Here is an 18,115-nt window from a genome sequence, read left to right as displayed (position 1 = left end):
CTTGGTTGACACGCCTCTGCAACATCGCATGGACATCAGGGACAGTGCCTCTGGATTGGCAGACCGGGGTAGTGGTCCCCCTCTTTAAGAAGGGGGATCGGAGGGTGTGTTCCAACTACAGAGGGATCACACTCCTCAGCCTCCCTGGAAAAGTCTATTCAGGGGTCCTGGAGAGGAGGGTCCGTCGGATAGTCGAGCCTCGGATTCAGGAGGAACAGTGTGGTTTTCGTCCTGGTCGCGGACAGTGGACCAGCTCTATACCCTTAGCAGGGTCCTGGAGGGTGCATGGGAGTTTACCCAACCAGTCTACATGTGTTTTGTGGACTTGGAAAAGGCATTCGACCGTGTCCCTCGGGGAATCCTGTGGGGAGTACTCCGAGAGTATGGGGTACCGGACCCCCTGATAAGGGCTGTTCGGTCCCTGTACGATCAGTGCCAGAGCTTGGTCCGCATTGCCGGCAGTAAGTCGAACCCGTTTCCAGTGAGAGTTGGACTCTGCCAGGGCTGCCCTTTGTCACCGATTCTGTTCATAACTTTTATGGACAGAATTTCTAGGCGCAGCCAGGGCGTTGAGGGGGTCCGGTTTGGTGGACTCAGGATTGGGTTACTGCTTTTTGCAGATGATGTTGTCCTGTTTGCTTCATCAAGCCATGATCTTCAGCTCTCTCTGGATCGGTTCGCAGCCGAGTGTGAAGCGGCTGGGATGAGAATCAGCACCTCCAAATCCGAGACCATGGTCCTCAGCCGGAAAAGGGTGGAGTGCCCTCTCAGGGTTGGTAGCGAGATCCTGCCCCAAGTGGAGGAGTTCAAGTATCTCGGGGTCTTGTTCACGAGTGAGGGAAGAATGGAGCATGAGATCGACAGGCGGATCGGTGCGGCATCCGCAGTAATGCGGGCGCTGCATCGGTCTGTCATGGTGAAAAAGGAGCTGAGCCGCAAGGCGAAGCTCTCAATTTACCAGTCGATCTATGTTCCTACCCTCACCTATGGTCATGAGCTATGGGTAGTGACCGAAAGAACGAGATCGCGAATACAAGCGGCTGAAATGAGTTTCCTCCGCAGGGTGTCTGGGCTTTCCCTTAAAGATAGGGTGAGAAGCTCAGTCATCCGGGAGTGGCTCAGAGTAGAGCCGCTGCTCCTCCGCATCGAGAGGAGTCAGATGAGGTGGCTCGGGCATCTGATCAGGATGCCTCCTGGATGCCTCCCTGGTGAGGTGTTCCGGGCACTCCCAACCGGGAGGAGGCCCCGGGGAAGACCTAGGACACGCTGGAGGGACTATGTCTCCCGGCTGGCCTGGGAACGCCTTGGGATTCTCCCGGAAGAGCTAGAAGAAGTGGCCGGGGAGAGGGAAGTCTGGGCATCTCTGCTCAAGCTGCTGCCCCCGCGACCCAACCTCGGATAAGCGGGAGACAATGGATGGATGGATGGATACTTGCAGAATCAGCATTACCACTTGCACGTCTATTTAATAGTTTGTTAATTCTATCAGGAGGGTTTTCATGTGTCCAGTTCAGAAAAAGTGAATAAACCCTAAATTATACTACTCATTTTCTCATGTTAGAAATTGATTTTGTTAACATGTAGGTGCATCCAGCAATAAATGAGCCTGGATGAGATGTCAGGAAATTTAAGGGTTTATTCAAAAGAACACCTTGGGCCGTTTATACATACAGCCCCAGGAGAGTGTGAGGAAAAGCAGGTCAAAGCCCAATGTTAAATGTTGTAAACATCTTGCAACAAGCATGTTACGCAATAAACCTCATCCTGCAGAGGACAACCAATTACTTTGCCCTTAGTTTAATGTTTACCAGACGCTGCAGAGCAGTTATGGAGCTGTCTTTGCGCGCCGCTGCCATTAGAGATGGCAAATCACCAGCAACCCCGGTCACATTGTATACGTATTTTCCCCATATTCATTATAACAAAATTTCCGTTATAACAAAATATTTTTATGGTCCCATAAATTTAATTATTAAAGGATTCCACCTGTATTTGAGTTATCAAATGTGACCGTTTATCAGAAGTTACTATGTAAACAGTTGTGAGTTCATTAAAGCTAACTGTCTGTTTGTGGATTGTAGTGCATCTCCAATAATCTCCAATTATTTATATTGTCTAAAGAGAAAGTCATTTGAAATTGTTGATTGAGAGTCATAGAATGTGAACAAGTCCTCTCTGCACAGAGCACAATTCACATGAAAATCATACATCTGAGCACAACTAATATTGCGCTCCTCCTGCTGCACGTAACAGATGTATGTACTCCTTTTTAAGTTATCCTGTCATTCTACTCTGCAAGATCAGGCTGTATCTGAAAGAGTATACAGCACAACTCCTGTTCTAGGCTTTGCTCTTGTCATGTAATTTTATATTATATTATATATAAAATAATATATATAATATTCATATATATATGGATTTTATGGGTGCGAATGCTGGCACTACTGGCTGCTGCTACTCTGCTGAAGACTTGGTTTAGTTTTATTTAATTAGGTAAGTTTATTTAATTTTATTTGTTATCTGCTGGTGTTTGGTTTTGTTTGTTTTAGCTATATCTAAAAAATCAGTGTTTATCTGGCAGCTGGCTACCTGCCTTCCACAATGTGGATTCACATACTGCTTCTTTGGAGCATGTTTACCTGGATTATCCTGTTTTTTATGCTTCATCCAGTAACATTTATATTCCAATACACTCCAGCAGAATTTCTTCAACTTCGGTTTCACCCGTCTAAGCCACAATTGGCACTGTATCAGCACTAGGATATTCTCCGTCATTCTTGCTGGAAATATTTTCACTGCAGGTCTCGATGGAATTTCAACTATCATGACCAAAAGCCAATGCAATCTTTTTGGTTTACTTTTCCTCATCCTTCATGGATATCTGGATGGACTGTTGACCATAGTATGCTAGCAAACCTGGTGAGGTCTGCTACCGCAACACCTGGGAAAAGCAAACTTGCTTTTGGTCTGTTTAACATCCGTTCCCTCACTAGTAAGAGTCCTCTACTTTATGACCTGCTAACTGACCGTAAGTTAGATTTTCTTACCTGGCAGCAACCCAATGATTTTTTACAGCTTAATTAAAAGCTATTCCTCCTGGGTTTGTTTACATCTGCCAACCCTGTGCCTCTGGTTGGGGTGACAGTCTCACGATACTCTACAATGCAAAATGGTAAACTATCCCTCAGGATGCTTACTTTGAGTCTATTGTATTACAAATCAATGCACCTACTCCCACTATACTTGCCACTGTTTTATCAATCCCCCAAACTGAATAAGGACTTTTTAAATGAATTGTCTGAATTTACAAATGCCCTTTGTTCTATGTCCTCTAATGTTATTTTGTTGGGTGATTCTAATATACATATGGACACTGTTATTAATACTTTTACGAGGGATTTTTATATCATGTCTTGATAGTATTTGATCTGCAGCAATTTATAGATTTTCCTACTCACTGTAAGGCCATATTTTTTATCTTATCTGCTCTTCTGTTGTTACTCCCTATACTTGTACAGCATATGATCTGTCTATATCTGACCACAAACTGGTGTCCTTTAAGTACACACAAAAAAATCCAGATGCGTAAATCTTTGTGTGCACCAACTTCCACGTTCTTCCACTACATAAATCTTGGTCAGCATGAAATGTAATGCATGTGCACGCGCCTGCCGCCCCACCCAAACTCCTCCCAAAATTATGCCTCTTTGAAGATGCAAATCAATATAAATAGCCTCTTAAGTTCAGCGTTCTGTGAAAAGATGATGGCAAAAGCACAGGAAAAAAAAAAGAATTTCAGTGTATACCAAGTGGAGGCATGGAAAAACGTACTACAGTGATCCCACTATATCGCACTTCGCATTTCGCGGCTTCACTCTATTGCGGATTTTATATGTAAGCATATTTAAATATATATCGCGGATTTTTTGCTGGTTCGCGGATTTCTGAGGACAATGGGTCTTTTAATTTCTGGTACATGCTTCCTCAGTTGGTTTGCCCAGTTGATTTCATACAAGGGACACTATTGGCAGATGGCTGAGAAGAAACCCAACTTACTTTCTCTCCCTCTCTCTTGCGCTGACTTTCTCTGATCCTGACGTAGGGGGTGTGAGCAGGGGGGCTGTTCGCACACCTAGACGATACGGACGCTCGTCTAAAAATGCTGAAAGATTATCTTCATGTTGCTACCTTCTGTGCAGCTGCTTAGTGAAGCGACATGCTGCATGGTGCTTCGCATACTTAAAAGCTCAAAGGGCACGTATTGATTTTTGACTTTGTTTTTCTCTGTCTCTCTGTCTCTCTCTCTCTCTCTCTCTCTCTCCCTGCTCCTGACGGAGGGGGTGTGAGCTGCTGCCTTCAACAGCTTTGTGCCGCGGTGCTTCGCATACTAAAAAGCCAAACAGCACTATTGATTTGTTTGCTTTCCTCTCTGTTTCCTTTGAAGAGGAAGATATGTTTGCATTCTTTTAATTGTGAGGCAGAACTGTCATCTCTGTCTTGTCATGGAGCACAGTTTAAACTTTTGAAAAAGACACAAATGTTTGTTTGCAGTGTTTGAATAACGTTCCTGTCTCTCTACAACCTCCTGTGTTTCTGCGCAAATCTGTGACCCAAGCATGACAATATAAAAATAACCATATAAACATATGGTTTCTACTTCGCGGATTTTCTTATTTCGCGGGTGGCTCTGGAACGCAACCCCCGCGATGGAGGAGGGATTACTGTATTTGTTGGTTTAAGCAATGGTATAAACAACAAAAGAAAGTTGATTGAGTGACACAGAGTGACGGTGAAACTCAAAGGTTCAAGTTCAGAAAGTTGCACAGTGCCTGAAAAAGGCAAGTCGTAGTGCACCGTATGAGTGTCATATGGAAGCGTATTAGGGTACAGAAAATAGAAAAAAAAATAGGGACACAGTGAAAAAAAGGTCGAAATTTCCACTTTTATCATGTAGTTTACTTTGTCATTAAAGTAGAACATCATAAACTTCATCTGAAAATTGTTTACTAGTTTCTCAAATCCCATCGTAAATAAAGCAGCACATTAATTGCTATGTGTTCTATGTGTTCTTCTATGTGCACTATGTGTGTGTGAATCACTACGTGCTTCTTAAATGGGCTTTCTCTTACACAGACAGGACAGAATATATTACATTCATGATATTACAGCTCTCTGAACAATTTTAATACTAAGATGTATACTTGATATCATTTTCATGATGAAATGAATTAAAGTATGTATTAAACATGGGGACACATTAGTGCAGTGGTAGAGACGAGCTGGCGCCCCATCCAGAGATTGTTCCTGCCTCCTGCAAGATGCTTGCTGCGCTGTGCGTGACCCTCGATAAAATAATTTAATGCAGCATTACTGTCTCTTTCAAACATACTAACCCCCAAATACTGTCATTCCTTTTCATTATCTACATAACCATTCGCCACACAATCAGCACTTTAATAAATGTCAAACCATTTGTAAGCTTAGAACACTGATTCTTCAAAACCTTTAAGGAACATTGAAATATCTTCGTAGTACATGTTTAATTATTCCATCCATCTATCCATCCGGGGTCACGGCAGTCCCAGCAACCTTACAGCACAAGGCAGGAACAATCCCTGAATGGGGTGCCAGCTCATCGCTACCGCTGTCCACCGTATCGACACGTTTAATAACAGTATACATTATTTAAATGAAGCTTACAATTTATCTGTATAATGTAATATATATTTTTACTGTATTTCATCTTAAAAAAGATATCAAGATCTCCAAGAAGATAGTGCTTGGAAATCTAAATTGACTTAGAAGCCAGTCGTCATCCTCTGCAAACACATGTTCTCTTCTATTGAATTGAATTGAATTCCTTTATTACTATTGTATGGTACAATGAGATTCAATATGCAAATCCTCCCTAAACCTACTTTCCTATAAAATGGTAAAATAACAGCAACAAAAATAATAGTAATACGCTAAAAAACAATGAAAAATATATAATATGAAAGCATAAGTGGCTCAGGTTGTGCAATATTACAACTATAATGCAAGTTTACAATGAGGTAATTGTACTTGTAAGTACAAACAGTTTTACTGATTGAGTGTGTTTATAGCTGCTGGGGTGAAACTGTTTCTGATCCACAAGGTCCATACATGAAAGGCACTGAAGCGTTTGCTGAATGGCAGAGGTTCAAATAGACTGTGCGCATGGCTGAGGCAGTGTGTGCTAGAAGCTGTATCCCGATAATTATTGACAAAATCTGCCATAGAGCTTTCTGATCAGCTGCTGTATAGCTGTGATTCAACACTCGGATACAGTGTTTAAAATAGTCTGAGTGGTGCACTGAAAGCAGCTATGATATTTGGAATAGTTTGGCCATTTTTTTGCACCATTATATGGTTACAAGTTGATTACAATCAGATGCCTTAAACTAAAAAATATTAAGCGGTTACTTTCAGTGTATTTGATAAAACTGCGTCGGGGATGTGAATCTAAAAAATAAAGGGTAATCACACAGGAACAGTAGCACTGTTTTGATGCTGGGTGCCGCCAGTTTGCAAAACCAAGCCGTACATTTGCGTACACAATGGTTTGAGCTGGTGTGAGAATGTGCATGGCTTTATACTGTTTAGTTTTTATACATTGCGATGTGAGCGTGCAAATGGGCTTACGCAACTTTTTTGTGCATATGCACCGTTTATACATGAGACCCCTGGACTGTCTCTTTCAGCCACTCTGCTCTCTTGTTTTCCTCCTGAATTATGCCAACTTAAAGTTAAAGGTTGCCGCTTGGAATGCCTTTTTACAAAGATGGGCCTGGCTGTTCATAAGAATATGTATGATGAACACATGTGCTATTATAAGGATGCTCTGTCTGTAGCAAAAACAACATATTATATCATGCAACACTAATTAGATCCAGTGAACAAAATACTAGGGTTTTATTTTCTACTGTAAACAGCATCCTACGGCCACCTGACAATCTTCCACCTCAAATTTACTGCACTGAACAATGTAACTTTTTTATGACCTTTTTTAATACTAAGGTTGGAAATATCCACCAGCAGCTGACCGCTTTAGGAAATTCTGCACATGGAAAATTTTATGATCCCCCTCTTCTTTTCTTTCTAGTTGTAAACTCCAAACTGTGAAGGAAACATCTACTATTATGAGAAAATCTAAACCCTCTATCTGTCAGTTGATCGACTTTCTATTCATTTGGTTAAATCCTGTTTGCCTTCTTTTTCTTCTTTAACTAACATTGTACATTCATCCCTTATCTCTGGTCTTGTTCCTTTATCTTTCAAAACAGTTATGATAATTCTAATTCTCAAGAAATCTGATACAGATCCCAACAACCTAAATAATTATCTGATTTCAAATTTACCATTTTAAAAACACTTGAAAAAACTGTTGCCATGCAGGTTCACTCTCATCTTGCTGAAAACCGTTTGTTTGAACAATTTCAGTCTGTTTTTTCCATTTCACAGTATAGAGACAGCCCTTGTTAAAATCACCAATGACCTGCCAATGGCAGATGATTCTGAGCTGTTAACAGGGCTGGCACAATCTCTTACAATATTCTCCTACAGAAATTAAAATCAAATGGTATCTTTGCAATTCACCATGCCGGTATAAATCTCATCTCTCGGATCGTACTCATTTAGTACCAGATCACAAGTTTGCCCAGTTGTTAGTGGTGTTCTCCAGGGCTCTGTTTTAGGCCCCCTTCTATTTATTATTTATCTTCTGCTTCTTGGTCATATTTTCAGGAAATTTGATATTCATTTCAACTGTTATGCTGATGACGCCCAGCTTTATCTGTCTACTAAGCACGATTCCGCTCTTCTACCCTCTTCCCTCTCTGACTGCTTGCAGGAAGTCAAATCATGGCTGCCTGCTAACTTTCTCATATTAAACAATGATAGAACAGAGGTTCTTCTGGTAGGTACCAAAACTGTTTTGACCAAATGTGGTGAGATTTCTTTAACTATTATTAGTTCTCTAATCACTTCTTCCTCTCAGTTTAAGAGTTTAGGTGTTATTCTCAATAGTATCTTAAAGTTTGAAGCACAAATTAATAATACCATTCGGTCTGCATATTTCAATCTATGTAATATTAGCCATCTTCGCCCATTTCTTACAGCTAATAGCACTGCTATTGCTGCACATGCTCGGGTTACATCTTGCATTGATTACTGTAATTCTGTCGTTTCTAGTCTTCCTCACAAATTCCTCCACAAACTCCAAATGGTTCAGAATGCTGCTGCTTGTATCATTACCAGAACCCCTTCCATAGAACATATTACTCCTGTCCTTTAGGAGCCTCACTGGCTCCCTGTTAAATACCACATTGTTTTTAAGATTTTGCTTTTTACTTTCAAGACCATCCAGAATTTGGCACCTCCATATCTCTTTGATCTTCTTCATATCTCTACTCCTTCCTGCATTCTAAGCCCCCTAACCCCCCCCCCCATTAATCATATTATACCTCCTGCTTGCCTAACTACTATGGGGTTTAGACCCGAGTCGCCCCTTCTCTCTGGAACTCTCTCCCACAAGACATCTGTAACTTTGACTTTCTTGATACCATGATACTAACTCTGAATAGCATCAAATCTCAGTCTAGACTTTGCATACTTTAAGCTGTAAGGGCTAATGTCACAGTGCCTTAAGATAATTTAATTATCCCTCAGGTAACTGCTATCCTAATGGCTATAACATTTAAGCATTTTGTCCTAGCTGGTGAAACGAGGTGCCCACCTCCATTTGAAATTCTGACTCCCACAATGTTTTTAAGAAGCATTTGAACAATTTCTCTTTTGGTGAATTTCTGTCTAGGTGATAGCTATAACTAATTAGCCTGTATTTTTTTCTGAATTCTTTACTTGTGGTGATCAATTTTGTAACCTGTTCACAAACAGTCATTCAGACTGATGCTTACTCAATTAGGTTGACCTCTATTGTAATTTGCTTTGGATAAAAACATCTGCTAAGCTAATAAATGTAAATGCAAATATGGTGTGTTTCCTACTGTGGTGGGTGCTCCTCAACCTATTCCTAGTGATGGTGTGATATTGTCAGTGATGAACATGAGCTCATCCACAGAAAGCTTCAAAACATCATGTGGACAGGGATGCAATGTACAAGGGACATTATCAAGGGGTGGTTTGGTTCTTGTATGCGAAAAGGGTGTTACATATGAAAGACTGGAAGTTCTTTATTTAATTAAAGGTGTGATTCAATCACTCAATCTAAACCTCTTATATCCTAGTAAATATCAGAATGTGCTTTACAAAAATCAAGTGGCAGCTGTATCAGGCCAAACGTTTTAACTGAACTCTTTTTTTGTTTTGGTAAAAAGAGAACTGGAACCTTCACTGGTAGAATTAGGCCGACTATGGGACACACTCATTTCTACTGGACCCTGTATGTCCAATCACTCATTGTCTAGCTCTTGTGTTTTTTCTTGCATCACATTTGCGTATTTTCTTTGTTTATTCCTCAGACCCTTGATGACAACATTTCAGATTCACTCTACTCCTGAGACTCCATTAAAACCATATCAGCTTCGCATCTTGCTGACAAACAAATTTTTGATAACACCTAATGGCCACATTGTACCAGCAGCTGGTTGGCTTTTTTCAAAATTTCTAGAAGTGACTGGCATGGTGCTTAGTTGTACAAGTTAAAAAATAATCAACAATATCATAGAGTTGTAGCAACAGTCCCTGTTACTTGTATATTCTATAACAGGTCTTATCCTTGAGTTAAGGAATAAACAATTTAAACTTTTATCTTTTATTTTGCTCACAGCATGCAGGAGTGTTAAAATTTCCATGTTTGTTGTAAGCCCTAAACATTTTGAAATAAAGTTTTTCCTTTTAGCATTTTGTGACATCCCCAAGTGATTACATTTATGTTCTTTCTCTATGAATGACCATTCCAATCTAAAAAAAAAGTGAAACATGTGCCTGATATTATCCATATTAAAAGAGGTTTACTTTCAAAAAACAAAATTTCAACATTATTATTACTTCAGTCTTCAGTGCATGCAATTTTTAATTCAATACAATAAGAAAACAGTTTTGAAAATGTAATTGTCTACAGATGTAGCAAACAATATTCTAAAGCAGTTCTTAAACTTGCCAGCTAATTCTATCTGATTGTAGTCGCTGCCAACAGACAGCCGCCAGCCACAATCACATTTAGATATTTTCCATGTGACAAATGAGAAAACTAATGAAAGCAGCTGCAGGAGCCATTCTAAGGAACTATGATTCAAGGCCTCTTCTCAGGCTATGACATTTAATCCTGGTGAAGTACTGGGGACATGTATGTTGTTTATTTATATAAATGTATACAGTTATTTATGGTAAAGGATCTTTTGTAAATTTAAAAGTGTATTTCAGATATGACTAGTTACTGTTTCTCAAACACATTAACACTTCATAACAGTTAGATGAATAAAATTATAGTATTTACCAATGCTTTGAATTTGTTCACAAATTTTCACAGTTTATTTTTGTTACAGTATGAAATATTAATAACCAGTGGATTCAAAAAGTATTTAGACCCATTCACTTTCTGCAAACTTTTTTATTGTGTTTCTAGATTTAATATTAAGTGGATGCATAGGCCATTTTTGGCCAGCAATCTACACACAATAACCCATAATGATAAAGTAAAAACATGCTTTCAGAAAGGTTTGCAAATTTATTAAAAATCAAAAACTGAAATCTCTTATTTACAGAATATAAGTACTTAGACCCTTTACTATGGCACTACAAATTGTGGTCAGATGTATCCTGTTTGGTTTAATTATCCTTCAGAACTTGAGTGGAGCCCACCTGTGGCAAACTGAATCGATTGGACATCGTTTAGAAAGGCACACACTTTTGTATATGAGGTCCCTCAATTCACACTACACATCAAGACAAAGACCAAGCCATGAAGTCCAAGGAAATCTCTGTAGACCTTTGTGATCAAACTGTGGTGAGGCAAGGGTATAAAACCATTTTGAAAGCCTTGAGTGTTCCCAGAAGCATTTTGGTTCTCAATAATTATGAAATGGAAGAAGTCCTGAACTACAAGGACTCTTCCTAAAGTTAGCCATCTGGACAAACTGAGTAACTGGGCAAGAAATTTCGTGGTCAGTGATGTGTCCAAGAACCCAATGGTCACTTTAACAGAACCTCAGAAGTCATCTGCTGAGATGGGAGAAGCTATCAGAAAGACAACCATTTATCACATACAGTATTTATGGTAGCTAACTCCTGCTTGGCATTTCCCAAATGGCATTTAAAAGACTCTGAGAACATAAGGAAAATGATTCTCTGGTCTGATGAGGCAAAAACTGAACTCTTTAGACTCAGTTCCATGCACTATTTTTGACAAAGACCAGGCACTGCTCATCACCTGCCTAATACCATCCCGACGGTGAAGTATGGTGGTGGGAAAATCATGCTAATGGTGGTGCTTCTCTGCAGCAGGAACAGGGAGATTGGTCAGAATAGAGGGAAGAATGAATGCAGTCAAATACAGAAAGGTCCTTAAAGAAACATGCTCTACAGTGCATGCAACCTCAGACTAGGGTGATGTTTCACCTGAAGCACACGGCCAAGATAACGCTGGAGTAGCTTTGTAATAAGTCCATTGCTGTCTTTGAATAGCACAGGCAAAGCCCAAATTGTAACCCCATAGAGCATCTGTGGAGCGATGTGCGGATGGTACTTTACAGACAGTTAACATCCAGTCTAGCAGAGCTTGAGATGACTTGCCAGGAAGAATGGGATAAACTGCCCAAATTCAAGTATGCAAAAGTTACAGAGACTTACCCAAGAAGACTGAAAGTTGTAATGGCTACCAAAAGTGCTTCTACAAAGTATTGAATTAAGGGTCTTAAGACTTATGTGAATGAGAGGTTTTCAGATTTTGATTTTTTGCAAACTGTTTTCATTTTGTCTTTATGGGTGAAACGTAGATTGATGGGCAAAAATGGTAAATGTGTCCATTAAAAATGAAACCTACAACACCATAAAGTGTGCAGAAAGTGAAGGAGTCAGAATACTTTCTAATTCCACCGTATATACAGTGATTAGGATTTTTTTTCACTGATCAACACCAAATAGTATAACATCTAAGTAAATAAATCTAAAGGCCAATGTGTGTACCCCAGATTCTATATTGTGCTTTTTTGTTTTAAGTTATTTTACGTGTGACTTTGGATGAATGTTTTATGTCACTAAGTTACTACAAGATTTGGATTCTCATAACTGTCTGCTCTCTTTTTATTTTTGTATTTTGATGCCTTAACCTTGCCTGCTGGTTACTTCCTATATTTCCTACCACAATCCCTTACTTTGTATTAGCGCCAATTTAGGATTACTTTTGGAAAATGTATTTGTCCCTTATTTTAGGTTCTACTTTTTTTTTGTTACAGACATTGTAGTCTGCATGTTTAATCACTAATTAAATCAGTTCTATTCAAAACAGATGCCCTGTGATTCTGAAGCTCATACTTATGTCAAAGCATTTTCCAGCATAAGGATGCTTTAGTCATGTAAAATATTACTTCAAATAAAAAATGCAGCTCCCAGACACTGTTCAAGCAGCCCAGCACCTCTAGTTGTGGTTTAGTGGATTGCATTCTTTAAAGTTGTATTTTTCTTTTTGTTATTGTTAGTTTGACATATTCATTGTTGACAGCACACTAATAAAGTAGTATGTATGATGTCAGCAGTTGCGTAGGTCCTCCTTTTAATTTCTAGGAATTTCTATATGTGACAGCAATGTTAACACTGGAAAATGATACTGGTGTGCATTAGCAATGCTGGCACTGTAGAAGAAAACTTTAAAAAATGCATTAAAACATATGAGTCACTATTTTTAATCCTGATGGTAAAGTAAATACATTTTATGACGTCACCAGGAAAAGAAATGAGGTTGTTATGCCAAGCTAAAGCGTAAACTCTTACTCCTATCTTTCAACAAAACCCAAATGATAAACAAAGTCATGGAAAGAAAAATAAAGCTTGATGCACCAACAAGATAACCAGGAAGTGTGTAGTGCCGACTTTCATAATGGTGACCTCATGACATCACAGATCACAAATTTCAGTTATTTCTTGGTGGCAACCACCCTAGCAACAGTACTCACATTTCAAATTCAAAATAGTGGTTCACATGAAAAATAAAATCATGTTGGAACAAATTAAATTATTGCAAAAAAGCAATTTACCTAACTTTAGTTTATAACAAAATTATTTTGTGGACATCAGGGGGCGCTGCAGCACCCCACACACCCAATACAAACAGGCACAGGCACCAGGTAAAATCACAAAGAGTCGTTTATTGTGGGTAAAAGTTTCCCTCCACCACTGCAACAAGTACAACTTTGTCTTCTTTTACTAGATCAACAACAACATTTATTTATATAGCACATTTTCATACAATGTAGCTCAAAGTGCTTTACATGATGAAGAAAGAGAAAAAAGACAAAATAAATAATTAAAATTAGAGAACACTAATTAACATAGAATAAATGTAAGGTCCGATGGCCAGGGAGGACAGAAAAAACAAAAAAAAACTTCAGACAGCTGGAGAAAAAAAATAAAACCTGCAGGGGTTCCAAGGCCACGAGACCGCTCAGCCCATTCTCTAGGCATTCTACCTAACATAAATGACCTCAATCAGTCCTTGTTGTATTCAGGGTTTTCATGGAAGAATTTGATGATGATGGTCATGTGGACTTCTGGCTTTTAATCTATCAATGTAAGGACATCACGGTGCTTTGGTTAGGTGGTGGTGGTGCAGATCGCCACCGCAGAAAACCGGAAAAAGAACAGAAGAGAAAGTAGGGGTTAGTATGGATTTTGGAGCCACCATGAATAATAATGATAATTAATTGAATATACAGAGCATCAGGATTTAACTAAGATGAAGCTATGAGAAAGCCATGTTAAAGTAATGTGTTTTCAGCAGTGTTTTAAAGTGTTCCACTGTATTAGCCTGGCGAATTCCTATTGGCAAGCTCTTCCAGATTTTAGGTGCATAACAGCCGCCTCACCACTTCTTTTAAGTTTAGTTCTTGGAATTCTAAGCAGACACTCATTTGAAGATCTAAGGTTACGATTTAGAGTGTAAGGTGTAAGACATTCCGAAATATAAGATGGAGTCAGATAATTTAAGGCTTTGTAAACCATAAGCAGTATTTTAAAGTCAATTCTAAATGACACAGGTAATCACTCTTCCACTGACTCCTCCACTCCTCCTCACAAGCTTTGTCCACTTTCCACCTGACTCTGGCTCGTCATTGTGAGGCAGGCAGCTTCTTTTATCTTCCACCTGGGAGTACTTCTGGTCTTCCATATGCATGGTCCAAAAGCACTTCTGGGTGAGACAGAAGCCCCATGAAGTAGGCCTCCCCAGTCCCTGCAACACTCCCTGGAGGCACCCATGGTACCCAATCCAAAAACTCCAAAGCCCATGATGCCCTGTGAATCACAGGGGGGTGCCATTTAACATTCTGGGGGAGGTACATTCTGGAAGAGAACAAGGTGATGAAACAAAGTCAGAGGGAATAACAGTAAGATCAGAAACTAGAGTATATTTGAACTACGTTTTGATTGTGTTTATATCCAAATATGGATACCGAATTAATTGTTGCACCAGTTTTTAATAGGTTGTGCTGACGACATAAGATGCAGCCACATCCAAAACCACATTCTTTGGTAACTGGGGACAATATACTGGTAACAGAAATCCTAACATGGTGGCGACCAAATGCAAAACAAAGTATTTAACAAAGGATTGTAGAAGTTGACTCTTTACATATGGACTGTGTTTTGCATCGCATGTACATTGATTGTGTATTTGTTATTATATGCAGTATGTTTATTAATTTAATACAAATCTTTGAATGTTACTGTGTGTTGTGGGGATACAAAATCTGTACATTTTGTTCTGCATTTTTGTTATATTTTGCTCAAAACAACAACAGATGAACTACGTTCAGGACAAATCAAAGCATATCCTCTTCCTAGTTGTACTTCACTTTTAAAACAGCTGTTCCAACAAAGAAAGGAAGACATGCTGGTGCCTAAGGCTATTGATTAGTTTATAACCTGGGCATCTGGGACAAAAGTAGCGAAATTATTTTACAGCCTGGGAAAGGAAGACATGGCGACACCTCAGGCAACATCAAAAAAAGCTTTATTGTTTGGGAAAACGGACAGTGAATTCATTCATCATATTGACAGCCAGCCAATCAGACTATCTAAAAATCACATCTTGCAAACCAACCAGTAGAATTTTATCTATACATATTAATAAAAGGCAAAGCCCTCACTGACTCACTGACTGACTGACTGACTGACTCATCACTAATTCTCGAACTTCCCGTGTAGGTGGAAGGCTGAAATTTGGCAGGCTCATTCCTTACAGCTTACTTACAAAAGTTAGGCAGGTTTCATTTCGAAATTCTACGCGTAATGGTCATAACTGGAACATGTTTTTTGTCCATATACTCTAATGGAGGAGGCGGAGTCACATACTCTAATTGAGGAGGCGGAGTCACGTATCGCGTCATCACGCCTCCTACGTAATCACGTGAACTAAAAACAAGGATGAGATTTACAGCACGAGTCAAACGCGGGAACGAAGGTAAATGACGTTAATTTTTGAGTGTCTTTTAATACTGTGTAAGCATACATATTAACACATGTGCAATTAAACGTGTGCATTTACGGGGTGATTTCTCAGGCTTAAAAGCTCGCCTTTTATCAAACGCGGGAACAAAGGTAAATGACGTTGTTCACTGTCTTTTAATACTGTGTAACCATACATATTAACACATGTGCAATTAAACGTGTGCATTTACGGGGTGATTTCTTAGGCTTAAAAGCTCGCCTTTTACTAAAAAGGTAAATGCAAAACTATTTTCAATCATTCTATGATCTGCTTCTCACAACTAAAGGCACCATGGCTGATGGTAAATGACGTTAATTTTTGAGTGTCTTTTAATACTGTGTAACCATACATATTAACACATGTGCAATTAAACGTGTGCATTTACAGGGTGATTTCTCAGGCTTAAAAGCTCGCCTTTTATCAAACGCGGGAACAAAGGTAAATGACGTTGTTCACTGTCTTTTAATACTATGTAACCATACATATTAACACATGTGCAATTAAACGTGTGCATTTACGGGGTGATTTCTCAGGCTTAAAAGCTCGCCTTTTACTAAAAAGGTAAATGCAAAACTATTTTCAATCATTCTATTCTCTGCTTCTCACAACTGAAGGCACCGTGGCTGATGTTACGTCACTTGCTGTCCAACCATAAGCGTTACCTGGTAGGTAACCAGCCACTCACTTCACTCCCTTACGGGAATCGAACCTCTGAGGTTTTCTTTTGTTCTTAATTAAAATTTAAAAGCAGTACTTCACCGCTGCTAAGCCCCTCTAGCGCTGACGTCCGAGGTTCGATTACCGTAAGCAAGTGCAGTGAGTGTGTAATTACATTCACGGCATTTGTAGTCTGATTCACAATCTGATTGTATGGGTGGTTACCTACCAGGTAACGCTTATAGTTGGCCACCAAGTCAGGTCGAAGTGATCACTCGAGTAAAGGCAGCTTCACAAAAAAACAGATCCTTAACAAACTGTTATTAGTATACTTTCCCTCAATTTAAAAAGGTTTTATTTTCTTCTTAATAAAAATTTAAAAGCAGTACTTCGCCGGTGCGAAGCGCGTGGATTTGACCGACTGACACATACAGACATATTCATGAGTGCAGGTACTTCGGAAAGAAAGCACCGTGTAAACCTAAAGTTTAAATTAAGTTCATAGACCTACAAAAGGTTGCCATTCATTTGAGGCAAGATTGCTTTTCTTCTGTACAACTATACGTTGCATTCTCAAGAGTGTGCTTGCACGGCTTCGGATATACAGTGGTGTGAAAAACTATTTGCCCCCTTCCTGATTTCTTATTCTTTTGCATGTTTGTCACACAAAATGTTTCTGATCATCAAACACATTTAACCATTAGTCAAATATAACACAAGTAAACACAAAATGCAGTTTGTAAATGGTGGTTTTTATTATTTAGGGAGAAAAAAAAATCCAAACCTACATGGCCCTGTGTGAAAAAGTAATTGCCCCCTGAACCTAATAACTGGTTGGGCCACCCTTAGCAGCAATAACTGCAATCAAGCGTTTGCGATAACTTGCAATGAGTCTATTACAGCGCTCTGGAGGAATTTTGGCCCACTCATCTTTGCAAAATTGTTGTAATTCAGCTTTATTTGAGGGTTTTCTAGCATGAACCGCCTTTTTAAGGTCATGCCATAGCATCTCAATTGGATTCAGGTCAGGACTTTGACTAGGCCACTCCAAAGTCTTCATTTTGTTTTTCTTCAGCCATTCAGAGGTGGATTTGCTGGTGTGTTTTGGGTCATTGTCCTGTTGCAGCAACCAAGTTCGCTTCAGCTTGAGTTGACGAACAGATGGCCGGACATTCTCCTTCAGGATTTTTTGGTAGACAGTAGAATTCATGGTTCCATCTATCACAGCAAGCCTTCCAGGTCCTGAAGCAGCAAAACAACCCCAGACCATCACACTACCACCACCATATTTTACTGTTGGTATGATGTTCTTTTTCTGAAATGCTGTGTTCCTTTTACGCCAGATGTAACGGGACATTTGCCTTCCAAAAAGTTCAACTTTTGTCTCATCAGTCCACAAGGTATTTTCCCAAAAGTCTTGGCAATCATTGAGATGTTTCTTAGCAAAACTGAGACGAGCCCTAATGTTCTTTTTCCTTAACAGTGGTTTGCGTCTTGGAAATCTGCCATGCAGGCCGTTTTTGCCCAGTCTCTTTCTTATGGTGGAGTCGTGAACACTAACCTTAATTGAGGCAAGTGAGGCCTGCAGTTCTTTAGACGTTGTCCTGGGGTCTTTTGTGACCTCTCGGATGAGTCGTCTCTGCACTCTTGGGGTAATTTTGGTCGGCCGGCCACTCCTGGGAAGGTTCACCACTGTTCCATGTTTTTGCCATTTGTGGATAATGGCTCTCACTGTGGTTCGCTGGAGTCCCAAAGCTTTAGAAATGGCTTTATAAC

This window comes from Erpetoichthys calabaricus, chromosome 4 (assembly GCF_900747795.2).
Source record: "Erpetoichthys calabaricus chromosome 4, fErpCal1.3, whole genome shotgun sequence".
Classification (NCBI taxonomy): Eukaryota; Metazoa; Chordata; class Cladistia; order Polypteriformes; family Polypteridae; genus Erpetoichthys; species Erpetoichthys calabaricus.
The sequence above is the reverse complement of the archived record's forward strand: the minus strand, read 5'-3'. Positions refer to the sequence as shown.